The sequence below is a fragment of the Ambystoma mexicanum genome, chromosome 3p, assembly GCF_040938575.1.
Source record: "Ambystoma mexicanum isolate Mex_15411 chromosome 3p, UKY_AmexF1_1, whole genome shotgun sequence".
Taxonomy (NCBI): Eukaryota; Metazoa; Chordata; class Amphibia; order Caudata; family Ambystomatidae; genus Ambystoma; species Ambystoma mexicanum.
Window position 1 is genome coordinate 128,738,893 of NC_090925.1, and position 20,063 is coordinate 128,758,955.

Sequence of the window (20,063 nt, forward strand, 5' to 3'; positions counted from 1 at the left end):
AATTTCTTAAATTTATAATGGTATTTTGTAAATATGTCTATTTCATACTACAAACAAAATGAAAAAAATCTTGTTATATGTATGATTTTAATGGTAAAAATGTGATATTTATGTTATAAAGGTTTAACAATTTATTTCATTTTTTATGATATTTTGTATAAACTAAAAACAACTTTTAATAAAATAAAATAAATTTTAAAAAAAGTTTGATGGAGCTTGCCGGTGGGATTTCCATGGCAACAGTACTTATCACGTCAGTTTATGTTCTTCCCGCCTCTCTTGCATCAGTCATTGCCTTCATTCAGTTGCGGTTCTATCGCTTGTTGTGGTCGCTCGGGTGGTGCTCTCTCCGGTCGTGCCTGTTTCTGCCATTGTCTTGTCTTCGATTCGCCTCCAGTCGCCTTCCAGATTTCTTTCGGCCCAGCTCCATGCTTCCCTGGGATCAGTGAAATATACAAATGTGCCATTGTGATATATTTTCAGTTGAGCTGGGAACACGAGTCCGTATTTTATGTTGAGAGCCTGAAGACGTCTTTTAAGTGGGTCGAAGGATTGCCTCGCTCTCTGAACCTCCCTGGTGAAGTCCGGGAAGAAGGCAATTTTGGAGCCATTGTATGTTATGTAGCCTTTGGTTCTGGCCATCTGTAGTACGGCATCCCGATCCCTGTAGTTCAGGAGCTTCGCTATCACTGTTCGCGTGGGAGCTCCTGGGAAATGTCTGCCTGCTGGAATATGGTGGGCGTGTTCGATGGGGAAATATTTTGACAGGGTTTTGGGAGCAAATAGGTCCGCCAGCCATTGCTCCAGGAACAGATCCATGCTCGGGCCCTCTGACTTTTCTGGCAATCCGAGGATTCGGATATTGTTTCGCCTTGCTCTGCATTCACCCTCCTCCACTCTCTCCTCCAGTGCCTTCAGGTGTGCCAGCGCTCTGGTCATTTGGTGGTTTATTGTCCTCAAGCCGTCCTATGTTTCTGATATGCGGCCCTCAGCTTCCCTGTGCGGGCCGTGAGTTTTTGCAGGTTGTGTCGTAGTACCGATACCTCTGTGCTTATGCCGTCCATTTTCTTTTCCATTGAGGTTCTTGAATTAGCAATAGCGTTCATGACATCACTAAGGGATATGTTGTCCTCCCCTGTTCCTGGTGCATCGCCGCTTTTGACCTGGTCCTGTGGGGGGGGCTGGGCAGGGGTTGTGTATTGCTCCATTTTGCTCTGCGTTGTCACATTCCTCGCTCTGTCTTTCCCCATAGTGGCCAGTTCAGTGCTCGATTGCGGTGGCTTTCTTCTGTCTCAACCGGTGCATACGTAGCCGCTTTATGTCAATAGACTCCTCTCACTAGGTTCAGTAGTTCGGCGGAGCACATGTCAGCTGTTGCTATGGTGTTGGATCAAGTGATGGCCAAACAGGCGGCACTCCGGGGGCCACTATTCCGCCTCTACCGGTGGCTTGGCTAGCGTGGATATCTGAGCAGAACTGCTGGCGGCCGTCAATTCTTTGGTGTCTATAGGTGACAAATGCATATATTGCAGAGTTGGAGCTGCCTTCGTTGCTTGATTAGATCAGTAGGTAATTTCCCTGCATACCCTGTTCGTGGGCAGCAAGCCCAATTCGGAGGTCACCAGTGGTAGTTCCTACTTGGGGTTAGTGCCATTAGAGTGTAGCGTGCACTATGGGCATTTAATGTCTCAGCCGTATTCTCTGCCTCTTCAGTCAGTGCGCCAGTTATTGGGCAGCCCAACTGTTGGACTTGCAGACAGATCCAGGTATTTGGCCCCCTTTTAGTACTATTTAAAATGGCGGCTCGGGGGTAAACTGGGTACTTCGTTTTCCTCTGGGCGCTTGTTGCTTTGTGTTTTGGGTGATTAACTACCTTTCGCCTAGCTCCACTTATGGTTTCTTTGCAGGTGGGATTCCAGTTTCAGGGTTCCGCAGTATGTGGCTGAGATCCGTGCGTGACTCTGCTGTTTCCGTTCTGTGCTGCTCCTCCATTCCAGTCACGCTTTGGAGCTTGTGTGTTTCCAGTGTCTCTGCTCAGTTCTTGTGGGAGTGCTGTTCGCCTGGCTGCTGTTCTGGTGCAGTCGGAGCCCTCAGACAGTGGTCTGCAGTCGCCTCGGGTCGCAGGATTCACTGTCTGCTTCTTCACCTCGGGGTCACAGCAGCAGTTTGCAGCGCTTCGCTCGGCCTTGGGAGCTGCGGGTGTGACTGCCTCTTGGAGTGCAGCATTGGAGAGGGGGAGCATTTCCTCGTTCCACGGCTCACCTGATATCTGCTGCGAGAAGGTTCGTCTCAGGTGCAGGACGGCTCTGCTATTCGCGGGCAGGGCTGTTCCGCTTTCCTACAGGATGGGGGATACTTTTGCTCACTTGCTCACCCTCGCTGCTGTGTGTGGTGGGAGCCAGCGTTTGCCCTCTATATCTTCCGCCTTATCACCAGGCTGATGCCTGTTTCTTCTAGGCTGCTCACTTCGGGGGGTCGCCACCGCGTAGTGCACTCCTCTCTGACCTAGCAGCCACGGTGGCCATCTTGATTGCTGGACGCAGTCCACCTCCTCTAACTTTCTTTGGCCGTATCTTCGGAGCTGCACTCCGGTTCAGATTTGCAGTACCTCGACCGGTTGCGGTGGAGATTCGCCACTTGCCGACGTGGTTTTGTTCAGTTCCAGAACTTTTTTCATCAGGATATTTACAGGATTAGGCTGGTGGCCCGGGAGCAACAAAGGATCACGTCCACATCGCTTGCCTGCTGGCCACGTCCCCCAATAGAGTCTGATTTGCTTATTTTGCACGATTTGTAAATGATCCTCTATTTTTAAATTCACAATAATTTGTATGAAATTGGATGAGAACTAAAACACAGCTTGCAATGTGCTTAACAGTTGTGGATTACTGGAATGTATTTTAGAGTTTTTTTTAAAACCTTTATTCATGCTTGGCAGACAAAGGAACACATCAAGAGAAATGAACAACAACATGCAAGCAGGTCACATAATCAATGCCATTACATAGTATTCAACCATTTTTAAACAAAGGAAGGCTATAGTTTTACAATGGTGCCTATACAAACAATCTTATCCACAATGTATGAAAAAATACTGCTTTATTATTATACAAAATACATATCAAATGTTAATAAAACATTATACAATATCATACATATAATTAATTGCACCTTTTTTGAAGTGTCCAAACTTCTAAAACTCAAATGTAAAAAACAGGAGATTATACAAAATAAAACATCCTAACGTTCCACTAATAATGGATACTACTTTCTAGAGCTGATATAAAGATCAGAAGTACACCTGAACTATATAACTCGATTTTTGCAAACCTGATCTTGGTTCAGTTCTATACCCAACTTGTTTCAGTCCTTTCCAACAACTCTCACACCTTCTTCAGGGGTGGTAACACAAAATTATTTCTCTCCTTCTACGTGGTTACTCTAATCTTAGAGAACTGTGCTGGTGAAGAAAAAGTTCAATAGTTCTTGTCCCAATTTTAGGACACAAGTCGCCCTCAAAGTCTCGAGTGTGACTAACTCAAACCACAACCTCTTATCTAAAAACACATAACAATGACATTTAATTAATAGGCACCAATATCAACCACCATGGTCATAATTTCATTCTACAACAATTAATGTCTATAATTATGGCACTAATCATCAAGTAAGTAGTTCAATGTACTTTCTCTTTTAAGTTACCAGTTGTGTAACTACAGCATAGCTTGCCCTCCAACAATACTTTCTATTCCCTCGTGAAGTGGCTGGCACTAGATAGCGTTGGTGGTTTGCTTATCTAGCTGAGGGGATAGATCAAGGACTTGCCCTATCACTATTAATCAGAGTCCCTACTAACATTGTTTTTCTAAAAGGCACACTTTTCAAAATATAACTAGTGTGTCAAATGCCTTGCAGGTGACATTTTAATCACTTGATTCTCTTTCCTTGCTTGGCAATTAAAAAAGACAAACAAATAAAAAAGCCGTTGGTTAGTGAACCATGCTCAATCACTTTACCAACTCAACATTACCAAAGGTAATGTGCTCTGATCATTATGTCGCGTTTTGGCAAGAGTACTGTTATCTTCCTGCAGGGACCTTATGACCCACCCAATGGTCCTTTGCTTGAAGAAAAAGGTCTCTCTGGGCCTACCGGTTTCAGTGGTGTAACAATTGACCACTTTCTCCAAGGCCACAGCACCATCTACAGTGCTGCCAAACTGAACATCAGAGAGAGAGGTTTTTTTCTTTCAATGGCTGCTCACCACACCCCAGTTAAGTATGCTGCCAAAAAATATTAAAAGCATCAATTTGGAATCAGGCAACTGCTTGTATTCTTTTCAGGTGCAGTTTCTTTTGCATCCCTATTCAACCTCATTTAATTTGAAGCTGCAGTCAAAAACCATGTCAATTCTTAGTGAGCGGAGTGGAGCAGATTTCATGTGGCCAGGAGAAAGTGGTCAATTGTTACACCACTGAAACCGGTAGACCCAGAGAGACCTTTCTTCAAGCAAAGGACCACTGGGTTTGGGTATGAGGTCCCTGCAAGAAGATAACAGTACTCTTGCCAAAACACGATACAATGATCAGAGCACATTACCTTTGGTAATGTTGAGTTGGTAAAGTGATTAAGCATGGTTCACTAACCAACGAGAGTTGTCTAAGACATAAGGCTTTTGTTTTTTTTTTTTTTTAATTGCCAGGCAAGAAAAGAGAATAAAGCGATTCAAATTTCACCTGTAAGGCATTTGACACACTATTTATATTTTGAAAAGTGTGCCTTTTAGAAAAACAATGTTAGTAGCGACTGTGATTCAATAGTGATGGGGCAAGACCTTGATCTATCCCCTCACCCTAGATAAGCAAACCACCAACGCTATCTAGGGCCAGCCACTTCATGAGGGAATAGAAAGTATTGTTGGAGGGCAAGCTATGCTATAGTTACACAACTTGTAACTTAAAAGAGAAAGTAAATTGAACTACTTACCTTATGATAATTGAATATTTGGGTGTATTGTCAGGTACGATACACTAACAGTCCCAAAAGTGTGTTTATAATTATGTCACACCAATATAATATACAATGTGAAGGTGGGCACCACAGAAGTTAGGTCCTTTAATATAGATAAAGTTCATTTAGGAAAATTGTGTAATATTTTAACCTGGAGCTGCCAGTCTATGATTGATCCTGTGGCATCCGGATCACACTAAACGAATTCCAAGAAAAAGTAAGGTAAAAATACCGTACTTAAGACTGGTGCTCTCAGTTGACCTTAAATAAGGTTGCTCAATCATATATAGCTCTTGCGTAAAATAATTCAAATGTCAGACAAAATATATTTCCAAATGGTACAAAGTTTTTCCAAGAGAAATGTTTAATTCACATTTCCTGGTTTTATATCTTTCTTGATTAGTTCAGATATTGCGAGGCAACTCAAAATCGATAGGTCAATTATTAACAATAGTACATATGCCAATGCATTTCGGTCTGAGACCATCTTCAGGGCTGTACTGAAGTGAGTGTAGAATCTGCACCGTGTTAACATCAATTATTCATCAGAATACACATAAATATAATAGATAATTCAAAATAAAGCAAGGCACATACCCCAAATAGATCCAAATGGATGTTGTACATGTAAGAGAAAAATAAATATGAAAAATATGTCAACATACATTATATCGCTAACCATTCATAGTTGTTTTTCCTCTTTGTATTTTGTGTCCTGTACCTGCTAATTGTGAGTTGTCCTCTCCTGTGAATGCGTTCGTAGAACGTCTCCAGTGTTCCTGTTAATTGCCAGAGGGGAATATATATTACTATTATTCTAGCTATATCCAATTGAGAAGCTATTTCAACCTGAAAAGTTAAATGGGCTCTTACCTGCACTCGTATGATTCGCGCGCGGGACCGATCGCGCTCCCTATGAGAGCGAAAGTGAACTGCGCGCGGCCAAAAAATGCTTTTAAGGGTAGTCATGGGAACCTGGGCGGGGCGTCGAGCAGCAGCAAAGTTGCTGTCGCACGTACGCCTCGGGACCCACCGCCCTACGGGAGCGCAGGGGGGCGGGACTGTTGCCATGACCCCAAGGTGTGTGTATGCTCTGTGTTACTGATGATGGAATTAACTCGAGTGAAAGAAAGGTGTGGATAAAGCCTAGGCAATTAGTGGAAACTATACACGTGACTTCGTTCTATATCTGTGTATATGTTCTATGAATGTCAACCAATGTAGGTGTCAAAATAAGGATAGATACTGGTTGTGTGGAGTGGATCATGCGATCCATACCCATTCATACACTCCTAAATATTTTAAACTGTTGCATGATGTGCAATTAATACATGTAAGTGCAAAAACACCAGAAAACAACACCAAGTTCAATCACACGTTTTCAATGTGTCCCCAGTTGTATCTGGATCTAAGTCCATTGCGCTTCTTCATCCACGAAGAATTCAAAGACTAATTCTTGAACCAACCGTGAATCTGGCTTTTTTAGAGAAAACACATATAATTGATCTCTTCATTGATTCCCTTCGGTGTAAGGGAACTTAGTCTGTCTATCCAAAACGTTTCTCGTTGATCAATTCTTTTTTGTAGATCCTCGTATCTTTCTCTTCTTTGGACTCTTTCCAGGACTACAAATTTAATCTGTGCCAGATTGTGTTGTTTACTCTGCCAGTGTCTTGCTACTGCAGAGCTTGCAGTCTTGTTCCTGATACAAGATCTGTGTTCGTTCCACCTGATCTTTGCTGTGCGCTGTGTTTGTCCGACGTAGTATAAACCACAAGGGCATTTAATTCCATATATGATTCCTGCCGTGTCACATGTGGCATAGCATTTCAATTTGATTTTTTCTCCAGTATATGGATGATTTATGGTTTGTCCTTTCATGATATATCCACAGTTGCTGCAGTTGAGGCATGGAAATGTACCTATGCGGTCCGTGCTTCTCTTCTTTTGTGGGGGTCTCGTGTGGACTAATCTGTCTTTCAAATTAGAACTTCTCTGGTAGGCAAATGTGGGGGTTTCTTTAAATAGGTGTTCTACCCTTTTATCACATGTAACAGTGTTCCAATTTTTCTTTATGATTGACTTAATCCGATTGCTTTGGCGTGAATATTTCGATACAAACACCAGTGGGGGAGAGATATCCTGTTTGTTGATTTTGGGTTTGAGTAATTCTTCTCTATCTTGTGTAGCCGTGCGTATTTCTGCTGATGTAACTTCCTCTGTTGAATAACCGCGGGCTAGAAATTTCTTGCCCATTTCTCTCACAGCTCTTTCGTATTCACTTTGGTTACTCACAATCCTTTTCACTCGAAGCAACTGACTGTAAGGTAAAATTGTGTAATATTTTAACCTGGAGCTGCCAGTCTATGATTGATCCTGTGGCATCCGGATCACACTAAACGAATTCCAAGAAAAAGTAAGGTAAAAATACCGTACTTAAGACTGGTGCTCTCAGTTCACATACGAATATTCACGTAAATCTATTCATTTTCTGGACGTTGAGATTAATGTCACAGAAACTGGATATCAAACCACTATCTATCGGAAAAACACAGATAGGAACAGTCTGCTACATAGACTCAGTTTTCATCAACCCAGTCTGATCAAGAATTTACCTTACAGTCAGTTGCTTCGAGTGAAAAGGATTGTGAGTAACCAAAGTGAATACGAAAGAGCTGTGAGAGAAATGGGCAAGAAATTTCTAGCCCGCGGTTATTCAACAGAGGAAGTTACATCAGCAGAAATACGCACGGCTACACAAGATAGAGAAGAATTACTCAAACCCAAAATCAACAAACAGGATATCTCTCCCCCACTGGTGTTTGTATCGAAATATTCACGCCAAAGCAATCGGATTAAGTCAATCATAAAGAAAAATTGGAACACTGTTACATGTGATAAAAGGGTAGAACACCTATTTAAAGAAACCCCCACATTTGCCTACCAGAGAAGTTCTAATTTGAAAGACAGATTAGTCCACACGAGACCCCCACAAAAGAAGAGAAGCACGGACCGCATAGGTACATTTCCATGCCTCAACTGCAGCAACTGTGGATATATCATGAAAGGACAAACCATAAATCATCCATATACTGGAGAAAAAATCAAATTGAAATGCTATGCCACATGTGACACGGCAGGAATCATATATGGAATTAAATGCCCTTGTGGTTTATACTACGTCGGACAAACACAGCGCACAGCAAAGATCAGGTGGAACGAACACAGATCTTGTATCAGGAACAAGACTGCAAGCTCTGCAGTAGCAAGACACTGGCAGAGTAAACAACACAATCTGGCACAGATTAAATTTGTAGTCCTGGAAAGAGTCCAAAGAAGAGAAAGATACGAGGATCTACAAAAAAGAATTGATCAACGAGAAACGTTTTGGATAGACAGACTAAGTTCCCTTACACCGAAGGGAATCAATGAAGAGATCAATTATATGTGTTTTCTCTAAAAAAGCCAGATTCACGGTTGGTTCAAGAATTAGTCTTTGAATTCTTCGTGGATGAAGAAGCGCAATGGACTTAGATCCAGATACAACTGGGGACACATTGAAAACGTGTGATTGAACTTGGTGTTGTTTTCTGGTGTTTTTGCACTTACATGTATTAATTGCACATCATGCAACAGTTTAAAATATTTAGGAGTGTATGAATGGGTATGGATCGCATGATCCACTCCACACAACCAGTATCTATCCTTATTTTGACACCTACATTGGTTGACATTCATAGAACATATACACAGATATAGAACGAAGTCACGTGTATAGTTTCCACTAATTGCCTAGGCTTTATCCACACCTTTCTTTCACTCGAGTTAATTCCATCATCAGTAACACAGAGCATACACACACCTTGGGGTCATGGCAACAGTCCCGCCCCCCTGCGCTCCCGTAGGGCGGTGGGTCCCGAGGCGTACGTGCGACAGCAACTTTGCTGCTGCTCGACGCCCCGCCCAGGTTCCCATGACTACCCTTAAAAGCATTTTTTGGCCGCGCGCAGTTCACTTTCGCTCTCATAGGGAGCGCGATCGGTCCCGCGCGCGAATCATACGAGTGCAGGTAAGAGCCCATTTAACTTTTCAGGTTGAAATAGCTTCTCAATTGGATATAGCTAGAATAATAGTAATATATATTCCCCTCTGGCAATTAACAGGAACACTGGAGACGTTCTACGAACGCATTCACAGGAGAGGACAACTCACAATTAGCAGGTACAGGACACAAAATACAAAGAGGAAAAACAACTATGAATGGTTAGCGATATAATGTATGTTGACATATTTTTCATATTTATTTTTCTCTTACATGTACAACATCCATTTGGATCTATTTGGGGTATGTGCCTTGCTTTATTTTGAATTATCTATTATATTTATGTGTATTCTGATGAATAATTGATGTTAACACGGTGCAGATTCTACACTCACTTCAGTACAGCCCTGAAGATGGTCTCAGACCGAAATGCATTGGCATATGTACTATTGTTAATAATTGACCTATCGATTTTGAGTTGCCTCGCAATATCTGAACTAATCAAGAAAGATATAAAACCAGGAAATGTGAATTAAACATTTCTCTTGGAAAAACTTTGTACCATTTGGAAATATATTTTGTCTGACATTTGAATTATTTTACGCAAGAGCTATATATGATTGAGCAACCTTATTTAAGGTCAACTGAGAGCACCAGTCTTAAGTACGGTATTTTTACCTTACTTTTTCTTGGAACACCAATATAATATACCATACCTGTGTATCCTTCACAATTGAGGGACTGTCGCAACATCATAAGTATGGGGACACTTTCAATGTGTCTACTTCAACAGCATCAAGGGATCCTACAATCGTACCTCTCTCTGAAAATCAAACATAGTACATATACAATCTATTTTTGCATTTTACCGACACATACTGGTATTTCAATACATCTTCACTACAAATCATATCAGCGTGGTGCTCACCACTGTGTATCTAATACCCAACAAAGAAACCATCTATATTTTTACTACCAAACAACCATGTCCACTTAAGCATGCACCCCAATGCCATGCACAAGCTCCCTCAGAATCACCAAGTGAAAGTTGTGACCTTTAGACCTTTATACAGATGACTAAAACTTAGATCACCGCCCGCCAGCGCTTTGTATTCCGCTCTCATCACATCACGGACCACCTTTTACTGTTACAAAACGCCTACAAGATAATGCACGATTGATTAGGCAGACTCTGATAAGCCCCCCCTAACATCGACATTACTCACGTGCCCGATCTCCTTTATCTTATTCATCACGGCAAAATGAAGTTTTGCTTACCAAGCCGTGAAGCTCCCCTGTGTCAACAACGAACCCTCTTCACCACAGATATTAGGTGTGGTGACTCATACTTACACATCTATTTATAAATGGCTAGAGAGCATCATGGTATCACCTGTAAACTACACGTTCACGTTATGCCGCGAATCACATGATCAGAATCATTTGCTCTACCTCTTAAAGGAACAGTGTATAGTACTTCCTTTCCAATTCTTAACCGTGAGGAAACATAATAATTGCTTATATTTATAGCTCTCCAGGTCTATTGTGGCTATGACACACAACGTTAATTAAACTCTTACAGTTCTCTAACAGCTTGCACTTATAACAATGAATATACAATTAATAGCCCGTTTATAATCTATAGCTGCCTGCACCCTATCACGCTGTCCTTCTCATATTGTTCTATTGCCAATAAATTAACAATTTGAACGTTACAGTGATTTAGGCATGCTGCATACTCAATATTCTCATTCAGACGTATCACATGACTATTAGTCATATAAAAGTTTTTTGTTATGCTTGTAACAACTTCTTGTTTATGATCAGTTGGTTGGGGCCTACCACCTTCAATAACACAGTCCACTGAGATTATATGAAAGAATCACCTTTTTCCATAATGTGTTTAACTAAGGCTGTAGTCTCAATGCAATTTTTCAAACAACTCCTGTGTTCAATGATACGGGTTCTGCATTTGCGATTAGTCTTACCCACGTACAACATCTTAAATGGACATTTGATCGCATATACCACATTGGCCGTATTACAATTAGTAAAATCCTTCAACATCCATAATTTAGGCAGGTCCACATCAACAGAATTGTGGCTGTGGTCAGATCATTTACTGAGCAATTTCCACATTTATGGTGTCCCACCACAGGTTTCAATCCCCATAAATCTGTAATACTACAGGGTTTACTCTGTCCAAAGTTGATTCATAATGAATCACCAAGTTCCTGATATTCATACTTTTCTTGAACGCCACAAGGGGTAAACTCTCTATATTATTAAAACATTTCTTCCAATTCTTTTTAATACACGTTTTAATCTTAAATGACATATTCATGTAAGTGTTAACAAATACCAATTTGTTCTCCCCATCCTTTTGTGGTCTCTCCTACAGCAACTGTTTATGATTGTTGTTACACGCTCTTTTCATGGACTCATGTACCAGTGTATTTGGATAACGTCTGTTTTTTAATTTGTAACTCAAATGTAGGGCCTCATTCTTATAACGTCGTCTACTACTACTATTGTGTCTCAGGTGCAAGAATTGACCAATAGGAAGGTTATTTTCAATATGTTTTGCATGATGGCTTTGGTATACGGGAACATAGTTCTTATCTGTCGCTTTATGGTAAGGTCTCAATGCTAAGCAGTTTCTGCACTAAATATCCAGAAAATTGACCTCATTGGAACTCATACAGTGGGTAAACGTCAGATATCTATTCTGTTGATTTAGCCAATTCACAAAATCAACAGCTAATTCCTCTTTACCCTACCAGATGATCAAGATTTCATCTATATATCGCATCCACACATCTATGTTGTTCTTATAGGCGTTACTGTCACTATATATACTAAGCCTCTCAAAATAGTTGACATATAAATTGGCTAAGTTAGGAGCCATGGCGGCACCCATTGTTGTGCCTTCTATCTGTTAATAGAATTGGTCTTGAAATTTAAAGACATTTTTGATCAAGGCCATTTTGATACACTAGATAATAAATGAATTGGTCATGGGATCTTCATCTACTCTGCCCTCTAAGACCTCACTGATGACTTCTAGAGTAGCCTGTTGGGGAATACGCGCATACAATTATTCAGTATCCAAACCGATCAAAATCTGGCTGGACGAACTGAATGGTCTACCCTCTATTTTCTTGATGACACTTCTCATATCAAGTACGAAATAGTCCATTTTGGATATAAAAGGACATAAATATACATCTGCGAACTTAGACAAAGGCTCAGACAAAGATGACACACCTGACACTGTATGGCGACCTGGAAGGTTAACTAGACTCTTATGGATCTTAGGTAAGATGTAAAATATTGGGATACATGCCCCCTTTCTCAATAGATATTCTTCTTCTTGTTTACCTATCCATTCATGTTCAACAGCCTTCTGGACTTTGGATTCAATTATAACTTTTCTGTAGATGGGTCTTTTTGTAATTTACAATAACTCATGGTATCGGAGAGCAGCAGTTTGCATTCATTAATATAGAATTCTCGATTCCAGAATCACCATGGCCCCTCCCTGGCGTATAATAATTTCCTTATTAGATGTCATGATCACTGCTTCCAAGGGGCTAGGACCAGCCCAACGTCCTTGGAAGCAGGCCTCTAACCTTCATCCTAGGCACCTGCCGGTCCCCATTGGGACCTTTTGGACCTTGTCCTGGCGCCGGTGGCACCAGGCTCATCAAAATCACTGGTCCCGGCACTGGAAGCGCCGGGCTCATAACAGACATAAAGATGCTTGGGTGGACTTACCTGCAGCAGACCATGCTGCTTACTTACCAGCCATATGGGAATCCTCTACGAGCCGGGACTAGTTTCTTACCTGGGTGGGGCAGGCTCCACTCCCTGGATACAACACTGGAACTCTTCTAGAACAGGAACTCTTTTCTTTCCTGGGCGAGGCAGTGGAGGAAGACGCCTCATCACTCCAAGGCTATTTAAACCACACCCGACTGATGCAACGTGCTTCGCGTTATTCTGCATCTGCAGCAGAACGCTCACCGTGTCGGTTCCAGTCTTCATTCTTCCAATCCTGAACCTGTGAGAACAAAATCTTACCTTTCTTGTATCCAGCCTTCAGAAGCACCTGCAAAGACAAAGGTCCTCATTACGACCCTGGCGGAAAGGGGTTTACGCCAGCGTAAAGCATGGCGTACCTTTCCGCCAGATTACGAGTTCCCGTAGCGCCATGGTGATTTTTCTGCCCGGTTTTTCCGGGCGGAAAAATCCATGGCGCTACGGGACCCGTTGTTAATTACGCCACCGTAATTTACGGTGGCCTAATTAACGCCTTCCCCACTCCCATTATGCCCTATGGGGCAAAAATGGGAATGGGGAAGGGTAAATGGGGATTGGGGACTTACCGCCCCGCCAAGGTCGGAATGGGGCGGTAAGTCCGCCAACCCCCATGGCGGAGTTGGCAGCTCTGCGCCATGGACCATGGTGCAAATTGCACCATGGTCCTCCGCCAGGGTCGTAATGAGGGCCAAAGAAACAACAGGTTAGCACAGCAACCTTCACTCGCAGCGCTTTCCTCACCTGATCCATCGGCAGTTACCAACTCTTCGCGCTGCTCCTCCGCCATTATAAAAGCCTGTGAAGACAAAAGCATAATTATTCCTGTGGGGAATTTACTTACCGGCACCCCTCGAATTCCGGTTTTCTTCAACGCTGCATTCCTGCACCTGAAAGAGAAAAGGAGAGACATTAGGCAGGCTATTTACTCACGCGCCATCGCGCCCTCCACAATTAGGCGCCTGCAAATACCCCGGCATTTTCCAGAGTCTCTTCAGCATCCAAACTCATACCTGCAAAAGAAAAGAGACAGTTGGAGTGCATTTCGAAAGCAGGCAACAGGCACTTACTTACGCACTCCCAAGCGCTTCATTCCTATGCGCTGGCTCGAACTCCGGCTCTCTTCAAACCACCATCTTCCGCCTCAAGAGCCCTGCAAGACAAAAGGCACCATTTGAAAAGAACATTATACAGAGCCCTATCCCATACTAACGTGCCCACGCACCTAAAGACTGTAAGGACATTAAAGGTGCCCGGAAACTCACCGTTCGTGCAGTTAACGACGGTTAGCAATCCTCTGAAGTCAAGAGGCCTACGTTTCAACCCAGTGAAGGAACTGGTAACGGCACCCTGCACCAGACGCAGATGGAGAGTCCAGCATTCACCTATCTAAGGTGAGCACGTTGACCTTGGGGCTCCACGGAAAAGTGAGAGGGGGAGAGAGAGAGACACCCGACAATCCCAGGTCATTAACCCCATATTCTTTCACCTGCAGACATCTTACTCTTCGAGTTAGACACACAGTGCGAAGAGGCCCAGCCCCGGAAGCCAATCGAGTCCTGCACTTCACTTTTCAAGATACAGTTACCACCCTGCCAAGACCAGCGCCTCCGTGGGAATCAGGTGAGCGTTACAGAACGCGAAGCCCACCGCAAAACTCCTACCCAGGCGCAATGGAAACCTCAGATACCGATCAATTGGCCCAGTTACTTGGGGAACTAAAAGCGGAAGTACATGCAGCTCGTCAGGAAACGAACGCTCTAAGAAGAGAGCTGATTATATCCAAGGAGCGAACAGATGACCTCGCTAGGCAATTGCTACAAACGCAGGCAGGACAAACACCTCTGCCCGCTTCAGGAGGAAACTATCCTTCAGCATCCTCCACAAACCCAGTGCAAATCAATCTACCCGGTAATGTGCCCTTGGCTCCGCCCGAACGCTTTTCTGGTGACCCAAAGAGATTTGCAGTGTTCATTAACCAGTGCCGCTTACACTTCTTATGTAGGCCAGGAGCCTTCCCAACAGATCAGGCCAAGGTGGCCTTCGTGCTTTCTTATCTCAGTGGCAGTGCCGCAGATTGGTCGATCCCGTTAGTCACTCAGGATGATCCGGTTCTTCATAATTTCCAGGCTTTCCAGTCCAGCATGGAGAAACTGTTCGCAAGACATTCACAAGGGCAGGCCTTGAACAATGAACTCCTTTCGTTACGACAGGGTAATCAAGACCTTTTGACTTACATCGCATCATTCAACAGACTTATAGTGGAAACTCAATGGCCTGAGGATAAGAGAATTACGCTTTTCTACAGAGGCCTGCGTGGAGAGCTCAAGGATGTGTTAGCTCAAGTTGTGAATCCTCCACAAGACTGCTCAGACTATATTGACCTAGTTGTTCAATTGGACCACAGATTACAGAACAGGACTGATCGTTCCAAATTTGATACCCGAGTGTTTTCCAAACCGCAGACCTTAGCTAGGGGAGTTGACACCGTGGGACCCATGCAAATAGGGGGCATGAAAGGACCATTAACCCAAAAAGAGCGAGAAAGGAGAAGACAGCTGCAATTATGCCTCTATTGCGGAAACTCGGGGCACTTTCTTCGAGACTGTCCAGTGAAACCAGCTAAGAAGGCTGTAGGAGCTGCAGTTACCTGTACCACAAATTCTGAGCAGGGAAACGACCTAGCCCGACAAGTGTAGAGGTCCTCTTGCCAAGCGTTAAAATCTGTTCCGTGACCTCGCATTTCGTGGTGCCTATGGTCCTCATTAGCCCTGAACGTCCGGATCGTTTGCATGCAATTGAAGCTTACATCGACAGCGGAGCAATCGGCAATTATGTGGACCGTGAAATGGTATCAAGGATGAATCTACCTCTTTGTCCTAAGGCAATAAAAGACGTCATTACTACAGTGGATGGCACGGAGATAGCCTCCGGACCAGTAACTCACACCACCCAGGAAGTGACGTTAGTGAGCCAAGATGGACACCGGGAGAAAATCGTGTTCGATGTAATCAAGGCCCCTCAGTTCCAGATCATTCTAGGAATTCCTTGGTTAGAGAAGCACAATCCTCAGATCGATTGGCGAGCAAAGACGGTTCAGTTTCCTGAATGTATCCCCACTTGTTATCCTCGGCCCGACGTTTCACTGGCAGCAATCTCTTCTGAGGTTCCCCAACTACCTCCTGAATACCAGGAATTTCAAGACGTCTTTCAGAAGGACCAAGCTAACTCCCTGCCTCCTCATAGGTCTTACGACTGTCAAATAGACCTGATACCCGGATCTACTCCTCCTTGCAGTAGGATTTATGCCCTCACCGAGCCAGAGAATCTCCACCTCAGACAATATCTGGACCAATACCTAGCTAACGGGTTTATCCGTCCTTCAAGATCCCCAGCTTCTTCGGCTTTGTTCTTCGTTCCGAAAAAGGAAGGAGACCTTAGAACTTGTATAGATTACCGCGCCCTGAACCAAATCACCATTAAAAACAGATACCCGTTGCCTTTGATCCCTGAACTCCTGGACCAAGTCAAAAACGCATGTATATATACAAAGTTGGATCTCAGAGGAGCCTACCATTTGGTACGAGTAAAAGAGGGCGATGAATGGAAGACGGCCTTCCGCACCAAGTATGGGCTGTTTGAATATCAAGTTATGCCCTTTGGACTATGCAACGCTCCGGTCGCCTTCCAGTATTTTATGAATGACGTCCTCAGAGAACTCATAGATGTGTGTGTAGTTGTCTATATTGATGACATCCACGTCTATTCACCGTCTGAAGAGGAACATCGGAAACATGTAAAAGAGGTCCTCGAGAGATTGCGTCAACATAACCTTTTTGCTAAGCTTGAAAAATGTGTTTTCAACGTAACTGAAGTTGAATTCCTGGGATTCATACTGTCGCCTAACGGAGTCCATATGGATTCAAAAAAGGTCGATGCAATCATCAAGTGGCCTTCACCAACCTCTGTAAAAGGAGTTCAAAGCATGTTAGGCTTCGCTAACTTTTACCGCAGGTTCATTCCCGAATTCTCTCGAATAGTCCAGCCCATCACCGCTCTGTTAAAGAAAAACAAACGTTTTGAGTGGTCTACAGAGGCAGAACAAGCTTTCCAAGACTTAAAAGCTAAATTCATCTCTGCACCTGTTCTGAAACATCCCCGCCCAGAACTCCCCTACATCGTTGAAACAGATGCTTCTAGTCTTGCTATGGGGGCAGTTTTATCACAAAGGGATCCAGTTACACACCAATTACATCCTGTAGCCTTTTGGTCCCGCAAATTCTCGGCTCCCGAGATCAACTATACTATTACAGACAAGGAACTTCTAGCTATCAGATCGGCCTTAAAGGCCTGGCGGCATTACCTTTTGGGAGCCAGACACACAGTCACAGTAATGACAGATCACCGCAACTTACAATATCTGAAGACGGCCAAAGCTCAGTCTTCCAGGCAGCTCCGCTGGGCTCTGTTTTTGGCTGAGTTTGACTTTATAATTACTTATTGACCAGGCAGTAAAAACGGAAAAGCAGATGCCCTCCCCCGGATGGGAATAGATGAACACTTGACCAATCCTGAACCAATACCCATAATCCCTGAACAAAGAGTTTTGGGTTTGGTCAGCGCTCAATCCCTTGAAGACATCGAGACAACGGTCAAATCACTCCTAACTCCGGCAGAATTACAGGACTGGCAACTCAAGGGGAAGGACTTCTCAGTGGATCAAGACCTACCATATTTCCAAGGACGATTGTACTTGCCCTGTGAGAAAATACAAAAACAGGTAATCTCCTGTTATCATGACTCATTAATGGAGGGCCACCCTGGCATTACCAAAACCATGGAAAAGGTCAAAAGACATTTCTGGTGGCCATCATGGAAGAAGGACATTAGAGACTTTGTAATCTCCTGCGGTGTGTGTGCTCAGAATAAAAGCCAGAAGGAGAAACCAGCCGGCCTCTTACACCCGCTTGACATCCCTCCCTGTCCATGGCATACCCTGTCCATGGATTTCATCACTGACTTACTTCCGTGCTCAGGGTATAATACCATTTTAGTAGTCGTGGCTCTATTCTCCAAGATGGCTCACTTCATTCCCCTAAAGGGCCTACCTTCAGCTTCAGTGTTAGCCCGAGAATTCCTAGAAAACATTGTTCGGTTACACGGTTTTCCCTCGGTTTTGGTCTCCGATAGAGGAAGTCAATTCATCTCCCACTTTTGGCGAAGTTGCTGTCGCTTAGCCCAGATTGATGTGAGACTTTCAACTAGTCACCATCCCCAAACTGACGGACAAACCGAGAGGACAAATCAAACTCTGGAGCAATATTTACGTTGCATGCTCCAACAAACTGAAAACCCTTGGAAGGACATCCTTTGGGTCGCTGAATATGCTTATAACAATTCGATCCATTCTGGAACCGGGAAGACTCCCTTCTTCCTGTTATACGGAACCCATCCTAGGACCTCTAACCTGGATCCTCCCCAAAAACTCGAAACACCTGCTCTGGATCACTTGCACTCGGTGATCACTCATGCTTTTAAAGAAGCCACTGCCCATCTGCAAAGAGCTAAGGCACTATACAAAAAAGGAGCGGATCTACACCGTAAAGAGGCCCCTCACTACTCTGTGGGAGATCAGGTCTGGTTATCCACTAAGCACCTGCCTCTAAAAGGACCCCGCACTTTCATCCCGAGATACCTAGGACCCTATCTCATCTCTGCCATAGTTAATCAGGTGGCTGTCAAATTGGAATTGCCTTCTCATATGAAAATACATCCAGTATTCCATGTCTCCCTACTAAAACCAGTACAACCAGAAACCCGATTGACCAAACTCCCAGAACCTGTTCTAGTGGATGGAGAACTTGAGTTCGAAGTAAAGAACATCCTAGACTCCAAAATCTCCAAATCTAAGTTATACTACCTGGTTGATTGGAAAGGATACGGCCCCCAGGAAAGGTCTTGGGAACCCTCAGAACATGTCCATGCACCTCGTCTGGTCAAGAAATTCCATCTAAATCACCCCGACAAGCCAAAACCCCCGGAGAAGACGCGCTTGGGAGGGGCCTTGAGGGGGGGTGCTGTCATGATCACTGCTTCCAAGGGGCTAGGACCAGCCCAACGTCCTTGGAAGCAGGCCTCTAACCTTCATCCTAGGCACCAGCCGGTCCCCATTGGGACCTTTTGGACCTTGTCCTGGCGCCGGTGGCACTAGGCTCATCAAAATCACTGGTCCCGGCACTGGAAGCGCCAGGCTCATAACATGTATAAAGATGCTTGGGTGGACTTACCTGCAGCAGACCATGCTGCTTACTTACCAGCCATATGGGAATCCTCTACGAGCCGGGACTAGTTTCTTACCTGGGTGGGGCAGGCTCCACTCCCTGGATACAACACTGGAACTCTTCTAGAACAGGAACTCTTTTCTTTCCTGGGCGAGGCAGTGGAGGAAGACGCCTCATCACTCCAAGGCTATTTAAACCACACCCGATTGATGCAACGTGCTTCGCGCTATTCTGCATCTGCAGCAGAACGCTCTCCGTGTCGGTTCCAGTCTTCATTCTTCCGATCCTGAACCTGCGAGAACAAAAGCTTACCTTTCTTGTATCCAGCCTTCAGAAGCACCTGCAAAGACAAAGAAACAACAGGTTAGCACAGCAACCTTCACTCGCAGCGCTTTCCTCACCTGATCCATCGGCAGTTACCAACTCTTCGCGCTGCTCCTCCGCCATTATAAAAGCCTGTGAAGACAAAAGCATAATTATTCCTGTGGGGAATTTACTTACCGGCACCCCTCGAATTCCGGTTTTCTTCAACGCTGCATTCCTGCACCTGAAAGAGAAAAGGAGAGACATTAGGCAGGCTATTCTCACGCGCCATCGCACCCTCCACAATTAGGCGCCTGCAAATACCCCGGCGTTTTCCAGAGTCTCTTCAGCATCCGAACTCATACCTGCAAAAGAAAAGAGACAGTTGGAGTGCATTTCGAAAGCAGGCAACAGGCACTTACTTACGCACTCCCAAGCGCTTCATTCCTATGCGCTGGCTCGAACTCCGGCTCTCTTCAAACCACCATCTTCCGCCTCAAGAGCCCTGCAAGACAAAAGGCACCATTTGAAAAGAACATTATACAGAGCCCTATCCCATACTAACGTGCCCACGCACCTAAAGACTGTAAGGACATTAAAGGTGCCCG